The 11,503-nt window shown below is 39.5% G+C and overlaps 1 pseudogene; it reads left to right on the top strand.

Annotated features, from left to right (window-relative positions):
* Window positions 1-9,748: 9,748 nt before the first annotated feature.
* Window positions 9,749-10,231, top strand: LOC112396468 (mediator of RNA polymerase II transcription subunit 28 pseudogene; annotated as a pseudogene).
* The last annotated feature ends 1,272 nt before the right edge of the window (window positions 10,232-11,503 follow it).

Raw genomic sequence — 11,503 nt, 5'->3', positions numbered from 1 at the left:
GTTCTCCATAGTGGCTCTACCAATTTACATTCCCACCAACAGTGTAGGAGGGTTCCCTTTTCTCCACATCCTCTCTATCATTTATTGTTTGTAGATTTTCGATGATGGGCATTTTGAAAAATGTGAGGTGATACCTCACTGAAGTTTTGATTTGTATTTCACTAATCAGTAGTGATGTTGAGCATTTTTTCACTTGCTTTTTGACCATCTGCATGTCTTCTTTGGAGAAATGTCTGTTTAGGTCTTCTGCCCATTTTTTGATTGGGTTGTTTGTTTTTTTGATATTGAGCTGCATGAGCTGTTTGTACATTTTGGAAATTAATCCCTTGTAGATTACTTCATTGGCAAATATTTTCTCCCGTTCTGATGGTTGTCTTTTCATTTTGCTTATGGTTTCCTTTTCTGTGCAAAAGCTTTTAACTTTAATTAGGTCTCATTTGTTTGTTTTTTTTTTTATTTTCATTAGTCTAAGAGTTGAATCAAAAAATATCTTGCTAAAAAAAAATAACAAAACAAAAAATATCTTGCTGCAATTTATGCCAAAGATTGTTCTCTCTATGTTTTCATTTAAGAGTTTTATGGAAACTGGTGTTACATTTAGGTCTTTAACCCATTTTGAGTTTATTATTTTGTGTATGGTGTTAGAGAATATTCTAATTTCATTCATGTAGCTCTCCAGCTTTCCCAGCACCACTTATTGAAGAGACTGTCTTTTCTCCATTGTGTATTCTTGTCTCCTTCGTCATAGATTAGGTGACCATAGGAGTGTGGGTTTATTTCTGGATTTTCTATACTGTTCTATTGACTTATATTTCTGTTTCTGTGATGGTATCATATTGGTTGTAGTATACCCTGAAGTCAGGGAGCCTGATTCCTCCAACTCCGTTTTTCTTTCTCAAGATTGCTTTGGCTATTTGTGGTCTTTTGTGTTTCCATACAAATTGTAAAAGTTTTGTTCTAATTCTCTGAAAAATGCCATTGGTAATTTGATAGGGAATGCATTGCATCTGTAGATTACCTGGGATAGTACAGTCATTTTGACGATATTGATTCTTCCAATCCAATGCATGGTATATCTCTCCATCTATTTGTGTCATCTCTGATTTCTTTCATCAGCATTTTATAGTTTTCTGTGTATAGGTTTTCTGCTTCCTTAGGTAGGTTTATTCCTAGGTATTTTATTCTTTTAGTTGCAGTGGTAAATGGGATTGTTTCCTCAATTACTCTTTCTGAACTTTCATTGTCAGCGTATAGAAATGCAAGAGATTTCTGTGCATTCATTTTGTATCTTGCAACTTTACAGAATTTATGCACGAGCTCTAGTAGTTTTCTGGTAGCATCTTTAGGATATTCTATGTATAGTATCATGTTATGTGCAAATAGTGACAGTTTTACTTCTTCTATTCCAATTTGGATTACTTTTACCTCTTTTTCTCCTCTGATTGCCATGGCTAGGACTTGCAAAACTATGTTGAATAAACGTGGCAATAGTGAACATCCTTGTCTTGTTCCTGATCTTAGAGGAAATGCTTTCAGTTTTTTACCTTTGAGAATGATATTTGCTGTGGCTTTGTCATATATGGCCTTTATTATCTTGAGGTATGTTCCCTTGATGCCCACTTTCTGGAGAGTTTCTGTCAAAAGTGTTGTTGAATATTGTAAAATTATTTTTCTGCATTTATTGAGATGATCATATGGTTTGTATCCTTTAGTTTGTTAATGTGATGCATCAGATTGATTGATTTGCATATGTTGAATAATCCTTGAATCCCTGGGATAAATTCCACTTGATCATAGGGTATGATCCTTTTAATGTGTTGTTGGATTTGGTTTGCCTGTATTTTGTTGAGAAGTTTTGCATCTATGTTTATCAGTGATATTGGCCTCTAATTTTCTTTTTTGTGATAACTTTGGTTTTGGTATCAGGGCAATGGTGGCCTCATAGAATTAGCTGGGGAATGTTCCTTCCTCTGCAGTTTCTTGGAATAGTTTGAGAAGTATAGGTGTAAATTCTTCTCTAAATGTTTGGTAGAATTCGCCTGTGAATCCATCTGGTCCTGGACTTCAGTTTGTTGGAAATAGTTTAATTACAATTTTAATTTCAGTACTTATGATTGATCTGTTCATATTTTCTCTTTCTTCCTGGTTCAGTCTTGGAAGGTTGTACCTTTCTAAGAATTTGTCTATTTTTTCTAGGTTGTCCATTTTATTGGCATATAATGGCTTATAGTAGTCTGTGTGATCATTTGTATTTCTGTAGTTTCCATTGTAACTTCTTTTTCATTACTAATTTTATTGATTTGAGTCTTTTCCCTTTTTTTCTTGATGCATCTGGCTAAAGGTTTGTCAATTTTGTTTATCTTCTCAAAGAACCAGCTTTTAGTTTCATTGATCTATTCTGTTATTTTCTTAGTCTATTTAATTTATTTCTTCTCTGATATTTATGATTTCTTTCCTTCTACTAACTTTAGGTTTTGTTTGCTCTTCTTTTTCCAGTTGCCTTAGGTGTAAGGTTAAGTTGTTCATTCGAGATTTCTCTTGTTTCCTGAGGTAAAATTGTATTGCTATTAAATTCCTTCTTAGAAGTGCTTTTGCTGCATCCCATAGGTTTTGGATCATCATGTTTTTGTTGTCACTCTTCTCTAGGTACTTTTAAATTTCCTCTTTGATTTCTTCCACGATCCATTGCTCATTTAATAATATATCATTTAGCCTCCCTGTGTTTTTGTTTTTTACAGGTTTTTTTTGTAATTGATTTCTAATCTCATAACAATGTAGTCTGAAAAGATGCTTGATATGATTTCAATTTTCTTAAATTTATTGAGGCTTGATTTGTGACTCAAGATGTGATATATCCTGGAGAATACTCCACGTGCACTTGAGAAGAAGCATGTTTTGTTGCTTTCAGATGGAATATCCTCTAGATATCAATTAAGTCTGTCTGGTCTAATGTGTCGTTTAGGGATTTTTTTCCTTATTAATTCTTCCATATCGATGATCTATCTTTCCATTGGTGTAAGTGTGGTGCTAACGTCCCTCACTCTTATTGTGTTACTGTCTATTTCCCCTTTTATGTCTGTTAACATTTGCCTTATATATTAAGGGGCTCCTATATTGGGTGCATATATATTTATAATGGTTATATCTTCTTTTGGGAATGATCCTTTGATCATTATGCAGTGTCCTTCCTTGTCTCTTTTCATAGTCTTTATTTTAAAGTCTATTTTGTCTGATATGAGTATTGCTACTCCAGCTTTCTTTTGATTTTCCATTTGCATGGAATATATTTTTCCATCCCCTTACTTTTAGTCTGTATGTGTCCCTAGATTTGAAATGGGTCACTTGTAGACAGCATATATATTGGTCTTGTTTTTTTTAATCCATTCAGCCAGTTTGTCTTTTGGTTGGAATATTTAATTCATTTACATTTAAGGTAATTATTAATATGTATTTTCTTATTTCAATTTTCTTATTTGTTTTGGCTCTGTTTTTGTAGGTCTTTTTTCTTCCCTTTCTCTTTCTTTCTCTTCTCCTGACGTTAGATTACCATCTTTAGTGTTGTGTTTGGGTTGCTTTTCCATTTTGGGTGGGTATCTATTGTAGTTTTTGGTTTTGCTTCTCCCATGAGGTATTGATTTAGTATTCTATGTATGTACAAGGCTGTTTCAATTTGCTGGTCTACTTCCTGCCTAGAGAAGTTCCTTTAGCATTTGTAGTAAAGTTGGTTTGGTGGTGCTCAATTCTCTTAGCTTTTGCTTGTCTGTAAATCTTTTGATTTCTCTGTAGAATCTGAATGAGAGCCTTGCTAGGTAGAGTGTTCTTGGTTGTAGTTTCTTCCTTTTCATCACTTTAAATATATCATGCCACTGCCATCTGGACTGCAGAGTCTGTGCTGAAAAATCTGCTGATAACTTTATGGGGATTCCTTTGAATGTTATTTTTCCCTTGTTGTTTTATATATTTTTTATCTTTGATTTTTGTTAGTTTGATTAATATTTGTCTCAGTGTGTTCCTCCATGGGTTCGTCCTATATGGGACTCTCTGTGTTTCCTGGACTTGTGAGTGTTTCCTTTCTCATGTTAGGGGAAGTTTTCAGCTATATCTACAAATATTTTTTCAGGCCCTTTCTCTTTCTCTTCTCTTTCTGGGACCCCTAAAATGTGGATGTTGGTGCATTTAACGCTGTCCCAGTGGTCTCTGAGACTGTCCTCATTTCTTTTCATTCTTTTTTCTTTATTCTATTTTGTGGCAGTGATTTCCACCACTCCATCTTCCAGCTCACAAGTTCCTTCTTCTGCCTCAGTTTTTCTGCTACTGATTCCTTCTAGTGTATTTTCCTTTTCAGTTATTATATTGTTTATCTCTGTTTGTTCTTTGAAACTTCTAGCTCCTTATTAAACATTTCTTTTACCTTCTCTGTCTATACCTCCATTCTTTTCCTGAGATTTTGGATCATCTTTACTATCATTACTCTGAATTCTTTTTTAGAGATATTGCCTATCTCCTCTTCATTTATTTGTTCTTGTGGATTTTTATCTTGTTCCTTCATTTACAGCATATTTCTCCTTGTCTCATTTTTTCCTAACTTTCTGTGTTTGTGGTCTACTTTCCACAGGCTGCAGGATAGTAGTTTATCTTGCTTCTGGTGTCTGCCCTCTGGTGGGTGAGCTAGGTCCAAGGTCTTATGCAGGATTTCTGGTGGAAGGGACTGGTGCCTGCCCGCTAGTGGGTGGAATTGTGTCTTGTCCCTCTGATGGGCAGAGTCATGTCAAGGTGTGTGTTTTGAGGTGGCTGTGAGCTCAGTACAACTTTAGACAGCCTATGTTCTGATGGATGGGGTTGTGTTCCTATCTTGTTGGTTGTTTGGTCTGTGGCTTTCCAGCACTGGAGCCTGCAGGTGTTGTGTGGGACTAAGCCTTGGTTCCAAAATGTGTACCTCCAGGAGAGCTCACTCCAATCAATATTCCCTGGGGCTTTTGCTACCAGTGTCTTTGCCCCCACAGTTAACTATAATCCACCTTCACCTTCCCTTCATAGATGTAGACCCCTTGGTACGTGTAGCACAGGTTCCTATGGATGTACTGCTTTGTGCTGTGTCCCAGTGCACATGTGACCTTATGTGCACACTCCACAAGTGGAGTCTCTGTTTCCCCCAGTCCTGTGGAGCTCCTGCACTCAAGCCTCACTGATCTTCAAGGCTAAATGCTCTGCAGGTCCTTCCTCCTGATGCCACACCCTCAGACTGTCTTCGAGGACTACTTTTATGTGGGAACATTCTTGTGTAGCCTACATTGGTTTAATATTTTTTAGCATAGGGCTGTGTTTAGTATAGATGTTTGTCACCTCTTCCCTCAGTGTATACTGGCCATTATCCTCTTAATAGGAAGTGTGACTGATGTTGTGGCTACAAGAGCTTGCACTGGATATTGAGCAGGGCCTCCCCTTTGCTCTGTGGTTGTCACCGCCCTATCAGAGGTGGGGTCCACTTGTTGTTGTAATACAGGCCCTCAGATCTGTTTCTTAGCTATGTTTTTGATCTGCAGTGTGAGGTAAGCAGGATTGTAGCACTCCCACTGTGAGGGAAACCACTGAGTATTCTTCCTCTGGAGATGTTCACCTGTGAATGTGCTCTGTTGTGTCATCTTTCACCCATTGTGTGAGCTCTCAGATTCCACTGCTGTTGGTACTGCTCTTGGCCCCACCTTAACTGTGGGTATGTTGACAATTGACCCTGGTGTCTCTCTGATGTTGTGTTCACCAGGCCACCAGCATAGATCCACTGAAGCCAGGTCCCAGAATTGCAGTAATCATGGATCTGGACCAACTGTGGGTGCTATGGGGCCAGCTCAGACTCTGGCCTGGCCCAACCCCACATGTATGTGTCCACAGAGTCTTCAGCCACTGAAGATGTCTCGTCTTGGCTACAGGAGCACTCACTGTCCATTTAGATGTTCTGTAGGAGCTGAGTTTACAAAGCCAATCATGAGGGTGTCAATTTGCAGTTTGCACAGCTGAAAGGAGAGATTTCAGCTTTTCTTCCTTAGTTGCACGGCCCCTGGGGCTCAGCAGTAGTTTCAGCCCCACATCTGGGTGTGGGCCACCCACAAGGGTCTGCTCCCAAGGCTGTCCTGGAACACTAGAGTCTGCCCTGGTGAGGAGGTCGTGTGAAGGTGGCAGCAGACTGGGCCACGAGAGTGCCCACCAAGGCCAGGACAGGGTGCAGAGGAGAAGGCAGCAGCTGCCAGTGTTGTGGGAGCCCTGGTGGGGATGGTTCATGGGGGGAAACTGGCGGCCAGCTGTGCCAGAGAGCTGGCCCCAGCAGGAGCCGTCCTAGTGCCCAGGGAGGCAGAGGACAGCATGTGGAGTGAGAGGCTGCAATGATGGCCCTGCACCTCGCACATCACTCAACAATGGTGCTTCCTTTCTATGGCTGTCTAGGTTTTCTCCACAAGCATTCCCAGCTGTGGATTTCCTCGCTCCCATCCCCTCATGCTGTCTCTGCGCAATAGCAGTCCCACCAATAACATTCCCCTCCTTGGGTTTGTTTTCTAAACCCCACTTTCCAGCACCCACCCCCGTCCACACCAGGGGACACATATCTCAGGCTGGGGCACACAGGGCTGTAGCATGGACCATCTGTGTAGGTCTCACTCTGTTCTGCCTGCCACAGACTGGTTACTGAACTCTCTTCCAATAGCCCCCCAAGCTCCCCTTCTGTCCCAACTGATCTCCTCACTGGTGAGGGGGTTTCCCCAGATGCGGGACCCTCTCTTCTCTTTCAGCTCCACCCCCTGCCCCCCAGCGTCCTGTCCTGCTCCTCTCCTCTTCCTTTTCCCTTCTTCTTTCTTTTATCCTACCTTGTTATGCCAGAATCTTTCTTGTCCTTTCAGATTTCTGAGGTCCTCAGCTAGTGTTCAACCAGGGTTCTGTGATAATTGTTCCATTTTTAGATGTATTATTTTTTATTTATTTATTCATTTGGTTGCACCAGGTCTTAGTTGTGGCACGTGGGCTCCTTAGTTGTGGCATACAAACTCTTAGTTGTGGCATGCATGTGGGATCTAGTTCCCTGACCAGGGATCAAAGCTGGGACCCGTGCATAAGGAGTGTGGAGTCTTAACCACTGTGTCACCAGGGAAGTACCCATTTTTAGATGTATTCTTGATGCATTTATGGGGAGAGATGACCTCCTACTCCTCTGCCATCTTGACTTCCTCTCCGAAAAACAAATTTAATTTTGTACCAATGAGAGCCTCATAAAAATATGAGACCCAGGGATAAGTTGGGAAATTGAGGCTTATATGCTATGGTGAGCTAAGGAATGAGGTAGGAACCTGGAGACTCAATGTAGAGGAGGGTAATTCACTGGACAGTAAGAGCAGATGTTTGATAATTAGATGTTTTCCATGCCATACAGATAGGTCATTCAAATAAAAGTTATCTCTGATAATAGTTCTCTGAGTCAGGTCCCGTATCTAAATTCTTTTAGACAGTTAAGGGAGAAGTAAAAGTTTTTCTTGAGTCTCCTGGGCCTTGATCGTCTTTAGCTCAGAATAATCCATTAGCCAATGCAGCATATTTTGGGGTCATGTATTCTGATCTCCTTCACCTGTCTTCCAATGCACTAAGAAAGGTAACTTATTGGCACACCCAGGAACCTCAGGATATTTTGGGGACTTTAATAACGGGAAATCACCCAAATCCATAGGCATTGCAATAAAAATTCAGTGACAAAAGCTTGGTGTGGTTTTTTAGCTTCAAGAGGCTTTGAAAAGACCAATGTGAGATTACTTATCAAAAGTTTCAGCAAAAAATTTTCAAGGAATTATGAGGCCTGTCATTAAACTTGTTGCATTATGTAAATAATGAAGTCAAGTTTAATGACATGACTATTTTGCAAACAAATTTGTCTCATTTGATTATTTTTGATAGAAATGGTGGAATCTGGAAAGAAAAATTGTTTCAATATGAGACTGTGGTATCCACTTGTGTGTTCCTCCTGTCATGCTTTGCCGTTTTTCACAAATTCTGAATTTTTTCCGGATCCTCCAATATCTGGCTAAAGTTTTCCAAATTGATATTCCCAATTTTTCCCCTGTCTGACATGGAATTATTGCAACTGAATTTTTACTTTTCCTAGATCCCTGCAGGTAGACACTAGATGACTTGATATGAACATCAAGAACATAATCACAACAGATTATGTACAGGTAACTACTTTTTCCACACTTGTGTGGGCCACTCAGAAATTTCACCATAACATCTGCTGCCATCACCACTGACATTTAAACTGCAAACAAGGAAATCCATTGGATTGCCACTGCTTTCTCCACTCCACTATCCAAAGTTGTTTTGAGCTAATCATTTAGAAATATTCTTGGCTTTCTGAACTCTGGAATCAAAAACTTGGTTTGTAACATTAATATTTTGTTTTCTTTACTCTCATAGAAACTTTCCTTCATTAAATGCCTGAGAGGTAACACCACCAAGCACATATCTTCTACCACCTGGTCTCAACAGATAATTCAGCTGTTCCTTAACAAACAAAAGAAGACTGAAAGAAATGAACTTGTATTATCCAAAGGAAAAAAGAATGTCTCTTAATTTCTTGAAAATGTGGGGGACTGACAATTCTTTATTTGATAAAACTAGTCATTATCCTAAACTCTCTCCTAGGTTCATCTGTGCATTCTCTTATAAATTCTTAGCAAGAACTATGCTAATTCAGTTTGACAATAGTCACTCATTGTCTTTGTATAATCAGTCTTGATACCAAATTTGCTCTCTAATTTTCTATTATCTACCAAGTGATGACCGATAAGTGTGGCCTGTCTTCAGAAAGAATCCTGTTCATTTGATTTACCCAAATATCCCTTTATGTTTTATGTTTCCTATTAGTAATTTTCCAGACAGCCACCCCTACCAGGCTCCTTGGATATAAATTCCCACTTGCTCATGCTGTTTTTGAGATTGAACAAGGCTTTATAGTGAGGTCTCTTTTCCCTTATAAGAATATTATTGAATAAATCTGTTTTTACTGCTTTAAGTAATGTTCAGCTATGAGTTCTCTGACCTTAAAATCAATCACTCTATTCAGCACAGCAAATCTCTTCCTTGCCTAATTAAGAGTCATGAAGAGACCAATGTGTCCAGGTGGCAGTCTTAACTTCTAGTTCAGGGGAATATCACTGTTTTTTCTCCTCGTGGAAGCATTCCATCCTCATAAATTAGGTTCTCTAGGTCCGAGAGCATAATGTCATGGAAACAGTAAGCAAAAATGTTGCGAGTGGGAACAGAAAACAACTAATACTCAACTTTCTTTGGGTTATTTGTATGGAAATATGTTAATATAAATGTTTCAGACATTACATGAAATTTCTAAAAATCTTATATGTTCTGGTATAATGTTATAAGTCATAATTCTAATTATTACTTTAAAATGTATATCTCAGAAATAACTAAATTTCCTTGTCAATTGCATTATTATGAACTTTCATCAAATCTTTAACCGGGGTCATTTTTAAGTCTTTTGTCATTTACAGACAGTTCTGGGTGTACTCTGATGCTTTTGCAAAACTGTTTCATCTTCAAGGAATTCATGGAAAAGACTCTGACAAGTACAGGTTTCTGGTAACTGACTATACTGCTGAACTGAATGAATAAGCATTTTCAGAACTCTAATGGAAAACTGATGAATTCATAAAAGTGCTAACAAAAGATCAAGATAAAAAAGTTAGATTTTTTAGAAATGGCGGCTTCGCTAGGAGGCATGTTCTCCGGGCAGCCACCGGGACCACCGCCACCCTCTCTGGGCCTCTTGACCCAGGTTTCGCTTCTTCAGGCCACACCAGGTGTTCCGAGGACTTCTAACAGTACCTTGGTGGACGAGTTGGAGTCATCGTTCGAGGCTTGTTTTTCTTCTCTGGTGAGTCAGGATTATGTCAATGGTACAGATCAGGAAGAAATTCGAACTGGATGTCTCGGAACTGAGGAACGAATTACAGCGAAAGGATGCTCTGGTCCAGAAGCACTTAACAAAACTGAGACATTGGCAGCAGGTGCTGGAGGACATCAACATGCAGCACAAAAAGCCAGCCGACATCCCTCAGGGTTCCCTGGCCTACCTCGAGCAGGCATCTGCAAATATCCCTGCACCGATGAAGCAAACCTGAGGAAAAGCCACCTGAACATGAGCTGGTGGCTGAGTCAGCCCAGACACAGTTTTGCCAAACATCACGTCTTGTAGACATGACATTTTGGGAGAACTCTTTGCCAGAGAGTGAGATGATTTAGTTTTGTGCTCTCATCTAAAAATTTCCCCCTATTTTTATAAGCATTATTTCTGGAGTACTTTATAAAATGCTTATTGCTTTGGTAAACCAAGTGTATTGTCTTTAGCAAAATTTAAGACTGTTAATATGATGCCGTTTACAGATTCTTTTTTATGTTTTTGTTTTTTGCTTCTTGTTTTTATTATTTTTATTTTTGTATGAGTGTTTGTCTCTCTGTTTCCAGTTTTAGACTATTTTGTATGATCTGAGGGGAAAAGCTTGTATGATCTGATCTGCATATCAAAGGATGAGGATTTTGGTTGTAAGGCCTTTTATGATAATTTACACATCAGTGGCAGTATATAAAAATATGTAAATTTGCTGTTTTTCAAGACTGAACTACCTAAAGAAGAGGAGTCTAATGCAACAATGTAACACTTCCAGAACCTCAGAATGAGGATATTTTGTAAATAGGTTGGAAGAGGATTATAATATCATAGGTTAGTGTAGTAACTGTTACTGTACTGCAGTAACTAGTGCTATAGGAATCCAGCAGTATCCTTAATGTTGACTTTTTTTTTTTTTTGCGGTATGTGGACCTCTCACTGCTGTGGCCTCTCCTGCTGTGGAGCGCGGGCTCCGGACGCGCAGGCTTAGCGACCATGGCCTACGGACCCAGCCGCTCTGCGGCGTGTGGCATCTTCCCAGACTGGGGCGCAGGCCCGTGTCCCCTGCATCGGCAGGCGGACTCTCGACCACTGCGCCACCAGGGAAGCCCCCTTAATGTTGACTTTTATTTGGGGTGAGTTTATATTTTGTGTAGTGTTCATTTAGTTTTGGGGGAGGGTAGAAGAAGTGATATTTAAAAATTTATGTTATTAGGCCATATGTTTTGATTAGGTAGTAAATTTACTTTTAAATTGTGAGTCTGAGTTGTAATTGCATTTCTCTCAAAATGACATAAGTGCATGAGCAGCTATGTTTTATTTTTTTATTTTATTCTAATTAATTATTTTTGACATCTGTATTGGAGTGTGGTTGCTTTGCAGTGGTGTGTTGGTTTCTGCTTTGTAGCGGGGTGAGTCAGCTGTGCATGTGCATGTGTCCCCATGTCTCTTCCCTCTTGCATTTTCCAACCTCCCTGTCCCGCTCCTCTAGGTGGTCACAAAGCACCGCAGCTATGTTTTATTGATGATCTGACTGAGATTAATGTGAGCTTCCTACTTCCAAGT

This window comes from Neophocaena asiaeorientalis, unplaced genomic scaffold (genome assembly GCF_003031525.2).
Source record: "Neophocaena asiaeorientalis asiaeorientalis breed wild unplaced genomic scaffold, Neophocaena_asiaeorientalis_V1.1 scaffold1164, whole genome shotgun sequence".
Lineage (NCBI taxonomy): Eukaryota > Metazoa > Chordata > Mammalia > Artiodactyla > Phocoenidae > Neophocaena > Neophocaena asiaeorientalis.
This window is presented reverse-complemented; position numbering and strand designations above follow the sequence as displayed.